Below are 20,408 nucleotides of genomic sequence, written 5' to 3' on the forward strand. Positions count from 1 at the left end.
GATGTAACAAGTTTCCATTCTTAGATGAATTCATGGGCAGGTAAGGTGGATTATAAAACAGTCGACATACAGAAAAAGAACAAATAAGGAGAAAAATGAAGAGGCAGAACTGGGGCTGCTCTAGGGGCTCAGCAGCACATTCTAAGACAGAAACAGAGACCAAAGCTAATACAGCAGTCTGAGCAGGTTCAGTGACTTAAACTCTAAGAAGGAAAAAACAATCCTATGTCTTCCCAGCGGATCACAGTTTCTATCTAATGGATGCGTCCCCTTGTGGGATATGAGCTAAAACAAATTAAGAGATCAACAACAGGACATTCTATCATAGGTAGAAGGACAAGGCCTTCAACTGCTTTACAACATCCCCACCCTTAAGTATCATTTCAACAACGATGTAGTTTTTTTTATTTATTTTATTTATTTGAAAGAGTTATAGAGAGAGGTAGAGACAGAGAGAAAGGTCTTTCATCTGCTGGTTCACTCCCCAAATGGCCACAATGGCTGGAGCTGCACCGATCCGAAGCCAGGAGCCAGGAGCTTCCTCTGGGTCTCCCAACGTGGGTGCAGGGGCCCAAGGACTTGGGCCATGCTCTACTGCTATCCCAGGCCATAGCAGAGAGCTGGATCAGAAGTGGAGCACCCCATATAGGATGCTGGCACTTCAGGCCAGTGCATTAACCCACTACATCACAGCACCAGCCCCTGATACAGTGTTAAGCTCTTTTTAAATATAGCCAAAGATGCTAACTTTTCTATTACATGAGCTACCTTTTTTTTTTTTTTTTTTAAAGATTTATTTATTTGAAAGGCAGAGTTACAAAGAGGCAGAGGCAGAGAGAGGTCTTCCATCCACTGGTTCACTCTCCAAATGGCTGCAACAGCCAGAGCTGGGCCAATCCAAAGCCAGGAGCTTCCTCTGGGTCCCCCATGTGGGTGCAGCTTCTACTGCTTTCCCAGGCCATAGCAGAGAGCTGGATCAGAAGTGGAGCAGCTGGGACTTGAACCAGCGCCCATATGGGATGCCAGCACTGTAGGCAGCAGCTTTAACCCCTACAGCACAGCACCAGTTCCATGAGCTACCATTTCGAAAGGAAACAAAAAATTCAACTCCTTACTTTTATAAAAAGTTAAGTCATTTTTTCCCCAAAATGTATTCTGTATCTCAGAAATAACTAAGATCTGGTTCCTCCTGAACTTGTTCAGCTTCCCCTAATCTGACTAGCATGTATCCCAGTCTTATTTTTCCCACTCACCTGTTAAAGACCTAAGGATTCCCTATTTCCTACCAAGCTGCCAAACTGACTCTGGCATTCATTGCCATCTCACAGTATTGTATCTGAACACAGAAAGTTTGCAACATTCCCAGAGACCAATCTGCTACTCAGTTCCTAAAAAATAAGACACAGCTTAAAAGAATGGTGTGATTACACAATCGTACACTGTCAAGTCTCAACGAACTGCAGAAATAGAGTGAGAAATATCTTCCATCTGCTGATTCACTCCCCAAATGGCAGGAATGGCTGGGGCTGGGTGAGGTAGAAGCCAGAGACCAGAGTTCCATCTGGGTCTCCCATGTGGATGCCAGGGGCCCAAGCACTTGGGCCATCTTCCACTGCTTTCCCAGGCACGTTAGCAGGGAGCAGATAGGAAGCAGAGCAGCAGGAGCTCACGTGGTGCTCTAACATGGGAAGCTAGCATTGCAGGCAGCAGCTTAGTTTACTGTGCCGCAACACCGGCCACAGGTGCTTTGTATTTTAACACAAATGCTCCCATCATAACCTGAAAGTTAAGCATATGCTGCATTTATGACATGACTACTATAGCCTTATATGTCTGTCTTCCTACCAAAAATCTAACACACCAAAAAGCATACTGACAACACTGCTGGAAAGAGGAGGTAATACTGAGGTACAGACTTAATTGACTTATTCTAGGGTCCACAGTGACCCAATGGCTAAGCCAAATGTCTAGAAACTAGGTATCCAAGTTCCCAAGACAGTATGAATACTGGAGATAACCACAGACAACCTGACACACACAGCTGGTTTGGATGCCAGGTTTATTTCTTCCTGGTTGGATGTACAACATGAGACTCCACCTTCAGTTTGCTCATCTGTAGAACAGGGATGCCAACTACTAACTCATATGTTAGAAAGACCATATGAGATAAATACTACAAGCGCAATTACTGGGCACAGAGCAGGCAACGCAACAATATTAGTTGCCTCATTTGGTCTTAATATTAAGAAAATACCAGGGCCGGCGCTGTGGCGTAGCAGGTAAAGCCACCACCTGCAATGCCAGCATCCCTTATGAGCGCTGGTTCAAGTCCTAGCTGCTCCATTTCTGATCCAGCTCTCTGCTTTGGCCTGGGAAAGCAGTACAAGACGGCCCAAGTCCTTGGGCCCCTGCACCCACGTGGGAGACCTGGAAGAAGCTCCTGGCTTCAGATCAGCTCAGCTCCAGCTGCTGCAGCCAACTGGGAAGTGAACCAGTGAATGGAAGACCTCTCTCTCTCTCTCTCTCTCCGCCTCTCCTTTTCTGTGTAACTTTTCTGTGTAACTCTGCCTTCAAATAAACAGATAAATCTTTAAAAAAAAAAAAAGAGAGAGAGAGAGAGAGAGAGAGAGAGAGAGGAGAGGAGAGGAGAGAAGAGAAGAGAAGAGAAGGGGCCGGCGCTGTGGCTCAGGTTAATGCCCTGGCCTGAAGCGCCAGCATCCCATGTGGGCACAAGTTCGAGACCAGGCTGCTCCACTTTCAACCCAGCTCTCTGCTATGGCCTGGGAAAGCAGTGGAAGATGGCCCAAGTCCTTGATCCCAGCACCCGTGTGGGAGACCCAGAAAAAGCTCCTGGCTCCTGGCTTCAGATCGGCACAGCTCTGGCTGTTGCAGCCAACTGGGGATTGAACCATTGGATGAAGATCTCTCTCTTTTTCTCTCTCTGCCTCTCCTTTCTCTGTGTAACTCTGCTTTCAAATAAATAAATACATCTTAAAAAAAAAAAAAAAAGAAAGAAAATACCAGGAGTTTGGCCTAGCAGTTTGTTTGTTGTTGTTGTTGTTAAGATTTACTTATTTATTTGCAAGGCAAAGTTAATTACCGAGAGAGGAGAGAGAAAGAGATCTTCCATCCACTGGTTCAATCTCCAAATGGCCACAATGACCTAGGCTGGGCCAGGCCAAAGAAAGGAGCCAGGAGTCAGGAGCTTCTTCCAGGTCTCCCACGTGGGTGGCAGGGGTCCAGGGACTTGGGTCATCTTCCGCTGCTTCCCCGGGTGCATTAGCAGGCAGCTAGACTGTAGCAGCCAGGACTTGAACCAGCACTCGTATGAGATGCTGGTGCTGCAGGTGCTGCCTTAACCTGCTACACCACAGCGCCAACCCCAGCCTAGCAGATTTTAGGCTAAGGTTAAGAGCACTGCTCCCCATTTCTAAGCATCTGGGTTGGAATCCAGGCTTCACTTTTTTTTTTTTTTTTAAAGAATATTAATTATGGGGCTGGCACTGTAGCGTAGGTTAAGCCCCCATTTGCAGTGTCAGCATCCCATATGGGTGCCAGTTGGAGTCCCAGCTGCTCCACTTCCTATCTCCCCTGCTAATGTGCCTGGGAAAGCAGTGGAGGATGGCCCACATGCTTGGGCCCCTGCACCCACATGGGAGACCCAAAAGAAGCTCTTGGCTCCTGGCTTTGGACCCACCCAGCTCCAGCCATTGCGGCCATCTGGGGAGTGAACTAACAGATGGACAATCTCTCTCTTTCTCTGTATCTCTGCCTTTCAAATAAATATTTTTAAAACCTTTAAACATTTTATTTTTCTCTATTACTTATTTGAAAGAGTGACAGAGAGGGATCTTCTATTCACTTCTCTGGTTCACTCTCCAAATGTTCACAATAGCCAGGGTTGTGCCAGACTAAAGTTAGGAGCCAGAAATTCCATCCAGGTCTCCCACGTGGGAGGCAGGAGTCCAAGCACTTAGATCATCATCTAGTGCCTTTCCAGGTGCATTAGAAGGAAGCTGGGTAGGAAGCAGAGCAGCTGGGACGTGAACTGGCATCCCACATGCTGGCTTAACCCATTGTACCACAATCCCAGTCCCTAAGCTCCACTCTCAATTCCAGCTTCCTACCAACGTGCACACTGGGAGGCACAGGTGATGGCTTGGGTGGTTGGGTTCTTGCCTCCTGTGTGGGAGACCTGAATCGGGTTCCCAAATCCTAGTTTCAGCCTCAGCCCAGCCCAAGGCATTGCGGGTATCTGAGGAGTAAACCAGGGGACAAGAGCTCTAACTCTCTCGCCGGAGCCGCGGCTCACTAGGCTAATCCTCTGCCTGTGGCGCCGGCACTCCGGGTTCTAGTCCCGGTCAGGGCGCCAGATTCTATCCCGGTTGCCCCTCTTCCAGGCCAGCTCTCTGCTATGGCCCAGGAAGGCAGTGGAGGATGGCCCAAGTCCTTGGGCCCTGCACCCGCATGGGAGACCAGGAGGAAGCACCTGCCTCCTGGCTTTGGATTGACACAGCGCGCCGACCATGGTGGTCATTTGGGGGGGTGAACCAACGGAAGGAAGACCTTTCTCTTCTCTCTAACTCTGCCTGTCAAAAAAGTAAATATTTTTTTTTTAAAAAAAAAAGAGCTCTAACTCTCTCAAACTTTTTTAAAATATTAAAAATAAAGAGGAAAAAAAAATACCAGAGCAGGCATTTGGCTTAGCAGGTAGGCCACTCAAGTCCTGCATCAGAGTACCAGGGTTTGATCCCTGCCTCCGATCCCCACTGAAGTTTCCCACTAATGCAGTCCCGGGGAGGCCAAAGTGATGGCTCAAGTCACTGTGTCCCTGCCATCCACCAGATCTTGACTGATTTACTGGCTCTGTAGGGTGCATTCTCTCTGCCTCTCAAATCAACGGATTTATTTGAAAAGCAGGGTCACAGAGGGAGGTGGAGGAGCAGATCTTCCATCAGCTGATTTCACTCCTCAAACAGCCCCAATGAGCGGAAGTCAGGAGCCGGATCATCAGGGATTCCACATGCGTGGCACGGGCCCAAACACTTGCACCATCCTCCTCTGCTTCCCATGCCATTAGCAGGGAGCTGAATGGGAAGTGGAGCAGCCAGGACTCCAAGCAGCACCCAGCTGTCACAGGCAGCTTTTTCTTTTCTTTTCTTTTTTTTTTAAGTGTTACATGGGGGAAAGACTTTTTAAAAAAAAAAAAATATTTATTGGGGCCGGCGCTGTGTGCCAGCATCCCATGTGGGCACCAGTTGGAGTCCTGGCTGCTCTACTTCCTACCCAGCTCTGTGCTATGGCCTGGGACAGCAGTGGAAGATGGCCCAAGTCCTTGGGCCCCTGCACCCACGTGGGAGACCCAGAGGAGGCTGCTGGCTTCGGATCAGCGCAGCTCGGGCCATTGCACCCAACTGGGGAGTGAACCATCAGATGGAAGACCTCTCTCTCTCTCTGTGTAACTCTGATTTTCAAATAAATAAAAATAAATCTTAAAAAATGTAAAAAAAAAATTTATTTGAAAGGCAGGGATACAGAGAGAGAAGGAGAGAGAGAGAGAATCTTTCATCTGCTGGTTCACTCCCCAAATAGCCTCAATAGCAGGAGCTGGGCCAGGCAGAATCCTGGAACTTCATCCAAGTCTCCCATGTGGGTGCACAGGCCTAAGCACTTGGGCCATCTTCTGCTACTTTCCCAGGCACATTAGCAGGAAGCTGGATAGGAAGTGGAGCAGCCAGGACTTGAACCCATATGGGACGGGGCACTGCAGGCAGAGGCTTAACCTTCTAGGCCACAATGCTGGCCCCAATAAATTTTTTTAAAAGCAAAGCAAACACCAAATAATCAAGGAAGGCTAATTAGCAATCCACATTATTACTCACTGATCAACAAGAAACCTGTATTTGTTATCTATTCATACTCCAACACATTTCCTCATGCCATTATTTCCAGTTTTTGAAACTTTAGTTACTATGTTTAGAAAAGTGATTTAATTTTAGAATCCTGGAAAATTCTTCTGAGTAAATTGAGCAAAACCTTAATCTGCCCCAGGGGGAATTCTGAGCAAAACAATTATTTCGGAGAAGAATTTTCTATTGAGGTTATTCAATTAAACCACACACAGGCCACCAGAGCTGCACACCAAGTGACAGAAAGCAATCAGGAACATACTGTACACATCCTCCCGAAAGAAAACATCCACCTAAAATCCAAAGCTCCCCCCATCGGGGGAAGCAAAACCGCACCAGGTGATCAGCATTCTCTTGGCTGACCCTAGCCCAGCTCCTAGGACCGGAACTGCAGCAGCCTGCGGAAGAAATGCCCTTAGCAAGTACCCCCGAGCCGGCCCCCCCCCCCAAAAAAAAAAAAACCAGCCCGGAAAGGCACGGAGGTCCAAAGCCTATCTCTCCCCAAACCGACGGATCCGAGCCCCCAGGAGCTCAGAGCGCGATCCCTCCCCAAGGTCATCCAACCCGGGGAAGGTGCGCCGGGAATCCGCACACAGCCTCTGGCCTGCCGGAAACCACCCTGCGGGGATCGGGGGTGCCGCCGACTCTCTCCCCTCTCCCACCCTCCAGGGTGAGCACTGGCCTCGGCATTTCCCAAACAAGCCACGACACGCTCCGCAGTGTTGGGAAAGGGCTGACGCGAGGAAGAAACCGATGCTGCGGAGCAAAATGGTCTTGCTCGGCTCGCACAGCCTCCCCCGAGGTAATTAACCGAAACCGCAGGCACCTCCGAGAGCCGGGCCGCTCGGGGACGCCGGCTCCCCCGCGGGCAGCCTCGCCGGCCGGCGGCCACCGGCCCCGAGGACCCGCGCGCTTCATTCCTGCGCCTCGGGGAGCCATGGCTCCTTCCCCGGCCGGCGGCGGGGCGGGGGGCGCGCGCTGCGGAAAGTTCAGCCGGCTCGCCGCGTCCCCCTGCAGATTCCACCATTAATTAGTCCTAAGGACTGTCTACTGGCAACTTAAACAAAGCGAATGCCTCGAATTCCTTCCCGGCCCAGCGGTCTGGCCGCGAGGCCAGCAGCGCCCGGGACGCGGGGCCGGCGGCGGCGGCGGCGGCGGGACCCCTCCCCGGACGGCCCGCGCCCACGCGCTGCGCAGCGCCCGCACCGGGTCCCGCAAGCCGGCCGCGCAGCTCCCGGGCCGCCGCCGCCGCCGCCCGCTCCGAGCTCTCGGGCTCTTCCTGTATGATCACTTCCTTCCTCCCCGGTGCCCGCCGGGCCCCGCGCAGCCCCCTCGCCGCGCCGCGGGCCCCCGCCCCCACCAGGCCCCGCGCGCCCCCGGCCAGCCCCAGACTCGACCCCGGACACTCTCCCCCGCCCCCCGAAAAACGGATCCTCGGCGCCCCCGCCCCGGACACCGCTCCTCAGAGCCTCGCTCCCTCCAAGAAGTCTCCTCAGGACCCTTCCTCCCCCTCCGGGGGAAGCGCTCCCTCAGAGTCGCTGCCTCCAACTCCGAAAACCCCCTCAGGGTCTCCCGCCGGAGAGCCCCCCGACGTCCACGCAAACTCCCCCGCGACGCTGCACCCCCGTCCCCCTGCCGGGCGCCCGCCCGTCCTGCCCCGGGCCCCCTCCCGGGGCCGGCCGCCCTCTGCTTCCCGCGCCCCAGCCGCCGGCCCGCGAACCTCTCACCTCGGCCGCTCCGGCCCGCGCTCCCCGCCTGCCCGGCGCTCCGGCGCTCGGCTCCCAGCGGCCGGCTCCTCCTCCGGCTCCCGGGGACTGACAATGAGGGGCGGGGCCAGACTGTGACGTCAGGGTCCGGAGGGTGGGGCGTGCGGCGAGGGGCGGGGGCTGCGCCTGGGGCCCCGCCCCCTCCGTCCTTTTCCCTCTTCGCCAAGACTTGGGCTCCGCTGAGTTCTTGCTGACTCCCTTAAGCCAAGGTGCCCAGGGCCTGTGCTAGGCGCCATGGGAAATGGAAGGGGCAGCCAGGACTCCCAGCCCTCACTCTCAGGAGAGCTGTGAGGATTAAGAGATAATCCAGGAAAAGGTGCTTAGCCTAGGGCCTGGTATGCAGTAATCACTCGACAAATACAACGTTTTATTGCTCATCAAATATGGACGAGGAGCTTAGCCTGGACTCTGGAGGCATGAGTCCCGGTCCCCAGATCTGCCGTTAATTTGCTGTGTGACCCTAGGCAAGTCATTTCCCATCTACGTTCCTCACGTTCACGCCTTTAAAATGGGAGAGGGCGGTCCCTCCAACAATTCTGACCTACTTCCAGTGGGCCTACTGTGTGCAAGGTACAGAGGGCCAGAGGAGGGCTTTGGAAGAAGCCGGAGACCCAGCCCCAGCACAGCACAGCACAACCAGAGCCACTCTCCTTGCAGGCGACCTCCCACACGCCGGCACAGGGCGCATTCACAAGCCAGGACACAGGAGCTCAGGGCTGCTCCCTCTCTGGAGAGATCCCTTGGGGAAGCCCTTCATTGCCTGTGGAATAAAGAAAGGCCAAAGCCCTGGCCAGGTGTGTGGCTTGCTACCTTTACACACACGCATACACACGCACTCACACACTGCAGTTTACCCAAACTTCCCCTGGCACACCCACTGCTTTCCCACATCAGCCCCTTTGCTCATGCTCTGGCCTTGCCTCTCCTCTCAACCAACAGGCCCTCCTAGTTTCCCGGCCCTCCCCCCGGCCAGAAGCCAACCTTCCCTACTGAATACCCACAGTGCTATCGCCTCCTCCGACTCTCTTGAGCATGCGCCCATTACAACACGGATCAAATTGACCTCCTGTGTGTTTATTAGCACTGCCTTGAGGTCAGAGCCCACACCTGTTTGTGGAGTTCAAGTTCTGATGCCAGAAAACCCTAGGCTCATATACCCATGTTCTGGCTTGTTCTAGCTCTCTCTCTCTCAGCTTCAGTCTCCTCCTCCATAAAACGAGGACAATAATAAAGTTCTTAAAAACTACAGGAGATGCTGTGTGGACAGCACCAAGCACAGTGTCCCAACAATGTGTGACTGTCCTTCTTATTTGCAACACCATTACTATCACCAATATTATTTCCAGATCCCAACACCACACAGCACCCTGTGGCAATGCACCCCATGGTTTCCTAGTGCCAAGACTCCACGCCCTGAGAAACAAGGAGGCTTGCTGAAAGTGGCCCGGCAAAGCACCGCCACTGGGCAGGAACCAGCACCCCGGTGTGCAGAGCCCAGGTGGATTCTGCAGAGCGCCATCTGAGGCCCCAGGACAGCGCTGTCACGCGGCACCCTGCCGCGCTGGGGCCAGCTGCAAGGCCTCCTTGCAAGTCCTCTGCAGCAGAGCTGACCCACTTCCGCCTCGTGCCTTTCTCCTCTCACGTTCCTTGCCGGAGACGGCATCTCCACAGTCCTCCAGGAGAGCCGCAGAGAGGCTTTGGGCGTTTCCAGAGCGCTGGCCTGTGGGAAGGGGGCAGAGCCTCGGGCTTCTCATCCATTTCCTATGCTGCAGACAGGCAAATGGCTGTCCTGGAATGGCTGGGCCGGTCCTCAAGGGTCCCTCACAAATTGTGGCTTATTTTTAGAATAGAGCCTTGTGAAAAGCAAGTGTGGCCTCAGGATTGCTGAAGTCAGGAAAAGAGCCTTTGCTGAGTGCCTCCTAGGTGCTGATCCCGACCTCAAACCCCGCAAAGCTCTGAAGAGAGAACCCAGGACATACAGAGGAGGGGGCGACCTGAAGGCAGAACCCTCCCACCGAGACCTAGGACCCCATCAACCACTTACCTATTTATTCGTTCATAGCAAAGGCTTCGGCACAGGATGGATCAGGATTCAAATCCCAGCTCCACCACTCGCTAATTGTGTAACCTTGAGCTCAAGTCTGCGTTAAGAGGATTATTATTCCCTTAAATTGGGAATACTAGTAGTTAGTACCTATCTCACCCACTGGCTGAAAGGCCGAAATAAATTAGCATGTGGACAAGCTCAGTTCAGGGCCTGGCAGCCCACGTCATGCCAGGATCTGGTGGCCACCGTCACTATTTCAACATGTCTTCCCAAGGAGGCCTTCTGCGTGCCGGCCTCTGTGCTGGAAGCAGTGCAGATAACAGCCCCGCCCTGCAGAAGCTCCATCAGAGAACTAAATGAGGCCGGCCTACACGCTAGGCAAGAAATGTGTCTCCAGGCTGCTGCTAAGCGCAACAGGCAAGTGTAAGCTGCAGAATTACAGCTGTGGTAGCATCCCGTGGTTGTAATTTATAATACATGTTTAGGTGGGGCATAGGAAAAATACGAACGTAAAGAACTAGAGGACTTTCACTGTTTTCATTACTTCTGCTTGGCCTTTCTGAGTGTGTGTGAACTAGCAACTTCCGAAACAGACTTTACCAAATGCTAAGAGGGAGACAAGGGGCTGAAGCGATGAAAGCAGCAACCACGACTCAGATCCGAGGGCAGCATGGCAGCCAGCGGTGCAGACCGCCAGGCAGTTCCACAGCTCCGTCTCGTTCTCCGTGGGGCTCCGGGGAAAGCCCCTGCCCAGGTCATCCTTACTCCACCCCCCGCCCTTAATTACTCTTGAACTCCCAATGCCACAGCCAAAGGCAAGGCTCCCAACAGAACTGCCAGGAAGTGTGGCAAAGCCAGTATAAAAGACTTTTAAACAGAAAGGTTTTTTTTTCTCTCTGTCCATTTGGTCAGGGTCCTGCAGAGTTCAAACCAATAGGATATATACACACACATATACACACACATACATACACACACACACCAGTACACATATGGAAAGCCAGCATGGGAATCGGCTGGCACGATTATGGAAACCAAAAGCCCCATATCTGCCATCTGAAAGCTGAAGACCCAGGAAAGGTGTGGATGTAATTCAGTCCGGAGATGCAGGAATGGAGGCTGGAGAGAGGGCACTGGTGTTAAGTCAGGAGTCCAGGCGTTGATTGGCACCAGTGTCTGAGATCAGAAGATGGATGTCCCAGTTTGAGAAGAGGGAATGAATGTGCCTTCCCTCCACCCTTTATTTAGTTATTTTATTTTCTATTTTATTTGAAAGAGAGAGAAAGGAAAAGGAAAGGAAGGAAGGAAGGAAAGGAGGAAGGGAGGGAGGGAGGAAGGGAGGGAGGGAGGGAGGAAGGGAGGGAGGAAGGAAAAGAGAGAGAGAATCTCTCATCTGATGGTTCACTCTACAAATGCCTGCAGTGACTGGGGCTGGACCAGGTCAAAGCCAGGAGCCAAAAACTAAATCTGAGTCTCCCGTGTGGGTGGCAGAGACCCAATTACCTGAGCCATCGCCTGCTGCCGCCAGGGTGCACCTCGGCAGGAAGCTGGAACTGGGAGCAGAGCCAGGGCCCTAATGAAGGGAGGCACTCAGATACAGGAAGCAGTGTGCCAAGTGGGTTAACTGCTGCACCAAAGGCCCACCCCTTCCTCCACCTTTTGTCCTGACGTGGCCTCAGTGGACTGCATCATGCCCACCATCCCCATGGTGAGGGGATCTTCTTTACCCAGCCTACCAAGTCAAACACTAATCTCCTCTGAAGTACACTCACAAAGATTCCCAGAAAAACTTTATTAGCTGTTTGAGCATCCTTTAGCCCAGTGAAATTGTCATAGAAAACTACCCATCACAGCCTCAGGCCCCTCCCTCCCCTCCTAAAGAAACAATATGGGAGCCAGTGCTGTGGTTTAGCAGGTAAAGCCACCATCTGCAGCGTTGGCATCCCGTATGGGCACTGGTTCAAGTCCCAGCTGCTCCACTTCCCATCCAGCTCCCTACTAATACTCCTGGGAAAGCAGCAAATGATGGCCCAAGTGCTTGGGCCTCTGCACCCACATAAGAGACCTGGAAGAAGCTCCTGGCTTCAGTCTGGCCCAACCGTGGCTGTTGTGGCCATCTGGGGAGTGAACCAGCAGACAGAAGATCTCTCATCTCTCTCTGTCTCTCCCTCTCTCTCTCTTTGTAACTCTACCTTTCAAACAGATAAATAAACCTTAAAAAAAAGAATAACAATGTCATCATCTTTTGTGTACTATGCCTAAACTTGCAGTTTCGCTTTCCCTGATGATATCCTTCTGCAATTTAAAACTTTTACAAGGGCCATGTATAACTTTGTCATAAAGCAAGGCAATAAAAGCGTATATATATATATATATATATATATATATATATATATATAAAAGCTAACCAACCTAGAGTTGTTTCAATTGTGCTGGTTTGCAAACAATAAATTATAACACAATATGGTCTAGGCCAGTAGCAAAATCTCCTGGGAATCTTAGAAGATAAGAGTTGGAAGGGATAAAATTGCCCTCAATTCTCCCACAATCCCCAAAATAGCATGATTTTAAGTCCCCTCACATCTCAAGGCACTCACCATGCATACATTTTACTCATTCACTGCACAAACCTTTATGGATCCCTTGCTGTAAACCAAGAACCACATTGGGTGCTTTACCTATTCAATCTCCTGCAGGTTACAGGGACTCATTATTGCTGTCTTGCAGACTACGAAAACAAGGCTCAGTGAGGTCAAAGAATTTGCCCAGGGAGAGGGACCTGTACAACTTCAAAGCCCAAGTCCAGGAGTCAGGGCACTGAATTCCCAAGCAGAAGAGCCGGTGCTCGGGCTGGTGTTGGCGGGGTGGCCTTGGGCAAGTCACAGGACCCCTCTGCAGCAGTACCCCCTCACCCGCCGGATAAAGGTATGTCTAGATGGTTTGTACAAGTTAAGCACTTTGTAAGCTGGGATGGGCAACACAAAGGAAAACCATCTCATCAGCTCTTCCAAGACCAAGCCTCACTCGTCTCTGCATCTCTCGGGGCTCCCCCACCCGTGTACACCCCCTCCAGAGCGTGTGGGATGGGTTCTTTCCATGACCCCACCTCATTCCCCCCCAGTAGCCTGGAACCTCTTCAAGGACAACAAGTCTGTCCTGCCCCAGCACAGCACCATCATGCATCTCTCTGTTTCTTCAGTCTTGCACTTACAAGTGCCTGAGTGCCCCACACGTACTGGGCACTGCACCGTCGAAAATACAGCCGAGGTCTCTGCCTTCCTGGACCTTGGGGCTGGGGGGTCGGAGAGACAGGACGGTGTGACACACAATTACTTCCTAACAATTGTACTAAGTGCCACAGAGCATCAGGCCAGCTGCTATGGGGGACAGGGGTTTGCAGTGAGGTGACCTAACTGAATCCAGGACCAACAGAACGCTTCCTGGAGGAGGTGCCCTGGAGGCTCAGAAAGGTTGAGGAAATTGCTCAAGGTCAAACAGCTAGTCAGTGGAAGAGCTGGGAGTTTAACCCAGAGATGCCTGGCTCCTGGCTCCATGCGGGTCCTGAAAGACACTGCTGCTTGTCTCCTCCATCTTTTTCTTCCTTGGCTCTCACTGGGGAGAAGGGAGCCAGGTCTGCCTAACACCGCAGCCCCGGGATACACAAGGATTCTTGAACCCTCCCACCCCCACCTCGAGCCCCTGACGGACCGCAGACGCCGGGGACCAACTTTAGAGTCCCGCAAACCTGGAGTCGGCTCTCGAACCCTGGCCCTGCGGATCCCCGGCCGTGACCTTGGCCCACTCACCTACTAACCCTCAAGCCTCGGGGTCTCTTCTCCCAGAAGAGAGGACCGGACACCCCTCCCTCCCCAGCGCGGCCGCAGCGGCCGGGGCCGGGAGCCGGGAGGCGGTGGGGCGCCGGCGCCTGCGGGACTCCCGCGTGTCTCGTCCCGCAGCCCCGGCTCGGGCTGCGGCGCTCGGTGCGTTCCTCGTGCGCGCACTGCCGCAGGCGCGCGGGCGCGGGCGCGGGCAGGGGCGCGCGTTTGCCGCAGTGACAGCTCGGCGGCGCCTGGGAAAGCGGCCGTGCCGGGCGCGCTCGCGGCTTTTCCCACCCACCCGGCAGGGCGTTCCCGCCAGCCGGCTTCCTGCAGGCGAGGGCCGGGGAGGCGGGAAGGCGCGGAGGGGCCGCTGGGCCTGGCAGGCTTGGTTCCTGGCTTTCTCTCCGCGTTTCCTGAGCAGGACCGGCCGGGGGGATGGGACCCAGCGCATAGCTCCTTCCCCGGGAGCGCAGCCAGAAATCGCGTCCTTGTGAAGTCAGGTTCCTCCCCTGGGCCGGAACGTGCTGATGACCCACCCTGCAGCGGGTGTGATGCGACCCACTGACCCCACGCAGAACCTGAGAGATGGGTTTTACAGGCTCCAGACCCCACGACCCAGCCGGATTCCAGCCGCATGATGTAAGTGTCTTAGCCCCATCCTCCAGATGAGAAAACTGAGGCTTTAAAAAGTGAGATGAGTTCCCCAAGATCATCTTTAAAATATTAACTAATCAGACCATGAGCCTAACCACACACCAATGCTACAAATGCTGGAAGTGTGTTTTGTTATTGAATGCTCCTAACACAGGAAGATAACCACTCTCCCTATTTTATAAATAAGGAACTAGGAGGAGGCCGGGGAGGTGACTTTGCCAACGTCACAGGGCCACAAGGTAACAGCTGGGAGCTAACAGGCTGGTGTTCCCGGAGCCCCGAGGCCTCCCCTAGCTGGCTTCTTCATGATGCCTGGGTAACACGCTCGCCAGGCCCTCGTGGCCTCTGTTTCTGGAGCTCCAAATCCCCTGAGGAGCTGGGCACCCAGAAGGTGCTCATGGTGACCGTGGAGCTTAACCTGGCAAATACCCTGACTCCCTCTCGAGTCTTCATCCAAGTAAAAAGCCAGCCCCTACCACAGTGAACTTTCTCCCACCCCACCCCCCAATATCACATCCCCCTGTTGGACCAAACCCTTTGGTATAAAATGTAAATGCTCCATTTGCCCGCTGTTCCTTGTCAAAAGGCAAGACTGTTTCCTTCCTGGTGGCCCCGGGACACATGGCATGGGACTCAGCCGTCTCCCAAGGGCAGAGGGTTCAATGGGTTTGAAGTCCCTTCTGCCTCAAAGAATGCCAGCCATTCACCAGAGCACTGCCCTGTGGAGAGCTGCCGCAGAGGCCAGCAGCCTCTACACGTGGGAGCACCCTTCGCAGTTATGTACGGGGCTGGTGTGTGCCAGTGGCGTATGGGCAGACAGTGTGCGCCACATCCCGGCCCGGGTGCTCAATAAGCATGTGCACTTCCTCGCTCAATTTTTTTTTAAGGTTTATTTATTTGAAAGTCAGAGTTACAGAGAGGCAGAGGCAGAGAGGGAGACAGAGGTCTTCCATCTGATGGTTCACTCCCCAGTTGGCTTCAACAGGTAGAACCATGCCAATCTGAAGCCAGGAGCCTCCTCCGGGTCTCCCATGCGAGTGCAGGGGCCCAGGGACTTGGGCCATCTTCCACTGCTTTTCCAGGCCATAGCAGAGAGCCGGATCGGAAGTGGAGCAGCCGGGACTTGAACCGGCGCCCTCATGGGATGCCAGCACTGCAGGCGGTGGCTTTACCCGCTTCACCACAGAGCCAGCCCCCCTCACTCAATTTTTCTCTTCCATCTGCCTAGCAGATGCCAAAACGGGTGACCTTAGGATCCAGATGTTGAATATGGCAGAGCCTTTGTCTGCTGGGTCTCAGTGAGTCACTCGGCTGTGTGGGGCACACATTGAACTGACTTCTAGTGTATTTAGGCATTAAGATTTCAGGATTTATCTATTAAGGAGATTGGCATAACAGCTAATGCAGGACGAACTCAGGTCCCTTGGTGTGTCCCAAACACCATGGAGCATAATATTGATCACACAGAAGATGCCCCAAAAGCATCCATTTAGCACCAACTGTATGCAGCTGGCTCAGCTGGTCAGAAACAGTCACTGTTCATCTCGCTGAAGCATTGTGCCAAGGCATCAAACTAAATAAACAAATAATCAGGCCCTGCCTATTGCAAGCAGGGTTTTGAAGTGGTTTCCGTTGTGGCCTCAAGACCATTTGATCAATACTTAAAGAGCAAGAGGCTAGGAAGGATGAAAGCCTGGGGTCAACGCCAGTGGGGAGTGAAGAAGGAAAGACAAAAACTCAGAAATGCTAGGCTACGTTTTCTAAGGATAGCCATGGAGACAGAGCAAAAGCCATGGCTCTGAGTTTCCTGGCAGCCAAAGCAAAGAGGGAAGCGGAATGAGTTAGAAATTGCATGAGAAGCAATAAACATGTGATTGAGAGCATAGTTCTGGAGCCAGGCTGTGCAAGTCCACCGCTTACTAGTCACATGGCCTTAAGCAGTTATTTAGTTCCTCAGTGTTTGTGTCCTCATCTGAAAAAGGGGCATAATAATAAAACGCTTTTCTTGGGGCCTGCGCTGTGGCGTAGTGGGTTCAGCCACCACCTGCAATGCTGGCATCCCACATGGGCACCGGTTCAAGCTCTGGCTTCTCCACTTTCAGTCCGGGTCCAGTCCCTGCTGATGCACCTGGGAAAGCAGCAGGGGATGGCCCAAGTCTCTGGGCCTCCACACCCACACGGGAGACCCAGATGAAGCTTCTGGCTCCTGGCTTTGGCCCTGGTCATTGCAGCTATTTGGAAAGTGAACCAGTGGGGGCCGGTGCTGTGGTGGAGCAAGTAAAGCCGCCCAATGCCTGCAGTGCTGGCATCCCATGTGGGTGTCAGTTCGAGTCCCAGCTGCTCCACTTCCAATCCAGCTCTCTGCTATAGCCTGGGAAAGCAGTGGAAGATGGCCCAGGTCCTTGGGCCCCTGCACCCATGTGAGAGACCCAGAAGAAGCTCCTGGCTCCTGGCTTCGGATTGGCGCAGCTCTGGCTGTTGCAGCCATTTGGGGAGTGAAGAGGATGGAAGACCTCTCTCTCCGCTCTGCCCCTCTGTCACTCTGCCTTTCAAATAAATAAATAATAAATCTCTCTTTTTTAAATCCTCTGTTAGGGCCATTGCAAGGATTAACTGAACCAAGGTGTATTTGGTTCAGATGGAATATTAGAATGAGCGATTATTGGTATATGATTGGAAGAAGCAGTGATATGGGAAACACAAATGTTTTCCTGTACTCAACTCTCAGAGGAATGTGTTCTACAAAGGACACTAATGTAATGGATGGTGCCTTGTCATTTTATGGCAAAAGTTGGGCTCTGTGATTGGCTTTTGGCTCCGACAAGCCTGGGTATGCAATTCACTGCCTAATGCTGGGGCAAGGTGCTGAGGTCACCTGTGCCTTCTGCTGACCTGTCCACAGGCCAGGTAGGCAGCGTGGCGAGGAGCGAAGGGGTTGGTGTCGGACAGCCTCAGAGGCATTTGTGAACCTGTTCAAGGTTCAGTTTCTTCATCCATATAGTGGGGACAATAAAAAAATAGTACCTACCTAAGAGAGCTGCCTAAAGATTATGTACAGTATACGCAAACAATGATGAGTATAACAGGAATATTTCTGGCCACAGGCACCTACAAAATAAGAAAGAAACCAACAAAATAAAGAATCTCACTTAGAACCCCCAGACCAAGGAAAATACTTTTTTTAAAAAAAAATTTATTTTATTTGAAAGACAGAGTTACAGAGAGAGGTAGAGACAGAGGTCTTCCATTTGCTGGTTCACTCACCAAACGGCTGCAACAACAGAAGCTTAGCCGATTCTGAAGCCAGGAGCCAGGAGCCAGGAGCTTCTTCTGGGTCTCCCACATGAGTGCAGGGACCCAAGCACTTGGACCATCTTCTACTGCTTTCCCAGGCACATTAGTAGGGAACTGGATCGGAAGTGGAGCAGCCAGGACTCAAACTGGTGCCCATATAGGATGCAGGCGCTGTGGGTCAGGGCTTTAATCTGCTGTGCCATAGCACTGGCCCCTGGAAAATACTTTTAAATGTTTCACATAGTGGAACAGAGGAGCAGGAGCTTGGGACATCCATCAAGATGTCACTTGGGATACCCGCATCCCATGTTGGAGTGCCTGGGTTCGAGTCCTAGCTCTGCTTCTCATTCCGGCTTCCTGAGAATTCACATCCTGGGAAACAACAGGTGATGGCCCAAGGACCTGGGTCCCTGCCACCCACGCGGGGGACTCACGTGGAGTTCTAGACTCCTGGCTTCAGCCTGGACCAGAAGCATCTGGGGAGTGAACCAGTGGACAGAATACAGAATATCTGGAATCTCTCTCTCTCTCTCTCTCTCTCTCTCGGTCTCCCTGCTTTCCAAAAAAAAAAAAAAAAAGTGAAGCATAAACACATTTCTCCCAGACTGTGTCGCCCTGGGCTGATCCAGGTATGGTTTCTTTGCTTGTGGCTGGAATTCCCTTGGCCTAGTTCAAGGCAGCCTCCGCCCTGGCAAGCCTGCTTTGGAGCTACCCTGTCCCAACGAGGTTCGGCAGAACCAGGAGGACCACCCCGCCACGGCCACAGACTGTCTGCAAGGGAGGCCGAGAAGCTGAGACGCCTCTTCATGCGGTGCTTCCTAGACACCCAGCACCACGGAGCTCACCACACGGCACCCACAGCTGTGTCAAGAGGCGAACTCCATTCATAATCACATTTTACAGGCTCAGAAAGGCAAAAGGCCCTGGTCATGGTCACAGAGTCAAGAGGTGGCAGAGCTGGGACTAGAAAGAGATGTATCTGGGGCCACCATGTGTGTTCCTAACCACCAGGCTACACTGCCTCTGCCCTCCAACCTCAACCAGAATTTTGCTGCTTTCGTTAACCAACCTCCATCTCCCTAGATCCCCTGCCTACATCAAGGATCTTGCAGGATACACCAGCTACTGGGACCACCCACTCCTGCTCCTGGCCCCTGGCAACCTCTTATCCTAGATAACTGTCCTATGGGCAGGAAGGCAAAACAGACATGTTTCACTTTAGCGCCCTGGGCCAGTGAGAACCCTGGGTGGGTAAAAAATGAGCCACCATTGCCGTCGGCCCAGTCCAGCCTGCAGCTCTTACTTGCTCAGCCTCTGGTTGGCCTCTCTGCCTCCTTGCCCTGCCACCTCCATTCCTCCCTTCTCATACAGCCTGAGTGGTCACACTCAACACCGACCGCGTCACTTCGCAGCGGCACCATCTTCAACAGCTCCCTTTAGCTCCCAGGATCAAGTTCCAAACTGGTAGCTTGGTTCAGTCCAGCCCTCTCTTCCATCCCAGCCATTCTTGGCTCCCATTCTCCCAAACCATTCACAGTTTGCAGCCTCAGAGCCTTTGCACCTGCGGCTCTCTGTGTGGTGTGAGATGAACGAACACGTGAATGAGTTGCCAGGCCTCTCCTGGGCCGGGGAAGCTGTCAGATCCCATCAGCCTCACCTTCTCTGGGTAGCAGCCAACACTTCCTGCCATCTGGCCAAAACTTCTCTGCCCAGCTGGGCTTGCCCGCCATCCGTCTAGAAAAAGGGCCATTCAAGAAGAGAGCACCAGCTCGGTCCCGGAGTCCTGTGTCAGTGGCTAGTTTATGAGTGCAATGTCAGGGGTGGCCTCAGCCGTAAGGGGGTGGGTGGGCTGCGTCTCCTGCCAGATCCGGGTGACGCCTGTGGCCAAGCTTTCAACCATGATCCCACGCTCCCTGGCTTGGTGGAGAGACGAGTCCCTCTGCACGTGCGTATAATGTACACAGCTGTTCCGGAGCAGGCACCGGCCTCCCAGCTCACCATGTGCACTTGCTAAGGCAAATTTTCTTGACAGAGGAAGGTGCCCACCCACCTTTGATTTCTGTGCCTTTCCCTGGTGCTCTTCGCCACCTAGTGGTAGGAGGTGGGCTAGAGCAGCATTTCTGATGACGACCCAGAGAACAGGCCTGGTCCACTTAGCAAACTTCTCAAATTCTCAATGGCAAGTTTTTCAACCCAGTCTACATCCCTCTATAAGGCCAGAGCCTTCCTTGTGCCCGTGGTACTGAGAAAGGCAGAAGTTAATTCTGTCCTGCCGTGGAATATCGGATCTGCATCAGGTCCCCCGTGCGTGAAGGGGGCAGGTGGGGGGTTGGACCTTGCCAGGTGTGATGGTGAAGGATCTACAGTGACGCCTCCTCCCGTTGTGGGGTGAGCAGAATCTAAGCTCCGGAAGGCAGGGGAGTTGCTGGCTGTTCACTCTGTCCCACAGGCATGGGGCAGCACGTTACTGGGTTTGGGACTGTATTTTTTTAAAATGTGGCCTGACACTATGGCACAGCAGGTTAAGCCGTGGCCTGTAGTGCTGGCATCCCACATGGGTGCCGGTTTGTGTCCCAGCTCCACTTCCGATCCAGCTCCTGGTTAATGCGCCTTGGAAAGCAGCAGAAGATGGCCCACGTCCCTGGGCCCTGCACCCATGTGGGAGACCTGGATGAAACTCCTGGCTCCAGACTTCAGCCTGGCCCAGTCCTGGTTGTTGTGGCCATCAAGGGAGTGAACCGGTGTGTGGAAGATTTCTCTCGCTGTCTCTCCTTCTCACTCTCTGTAACTGTACTTTTCAAATACATCTTTAAAAATATCTTTTAATTCCATTTTCCATAAACTTTTTATTTAGTCATTATTTATTTTCACTTATTTGAAAGGCAGTTACACAGAGAGTGAGAGAGACGTCTTCTATCCA

At 52.9% G+C, this 20,408-nt stretch overlaps 1 protein-coding gene across 2 annotated transcripts in view; it reads right to left on the reverse strand.

Annotated features, from left to right (window-relative positions):
* Positions 1-13,548, reverse strand: part of LUZP1 (leucine zipper protein 1) — a 101,219-nt gene extending 87,671 nt beyond the window's left edge. The window contains exon 1 of one of the 2 annotated variants that reach the window (XM_062190606.1): positions 13,529-13,548. The gene's annotated coding sequence lies outside the window, so the exon portion shown is untranslated. Of the gene's footprint in view, positions 1-7,636; positions 7,708-13,528 lie in introns of those variants that run through there. The other variant, XM_062190604.1, reaches the window with a different exon arrangement.
* Between the last annotated feature and the right edge of the window lie 6,860 nt (positions 13,549-20,408).

The sequence above is a fragment of the Lepus europaeus genome, chromosome 5 (genome assembly GCF_033115175.1).
Source record: "Lepus europaeus isolate LE1 chromosome 5, mLepTim1.pri, whole genome shotgun sequence".
NCBI lineage: Eukaryota > Metazoa > Chordata > Mammalia > Lagomorpha > Leporidae > Lepus > Lepus europaeus.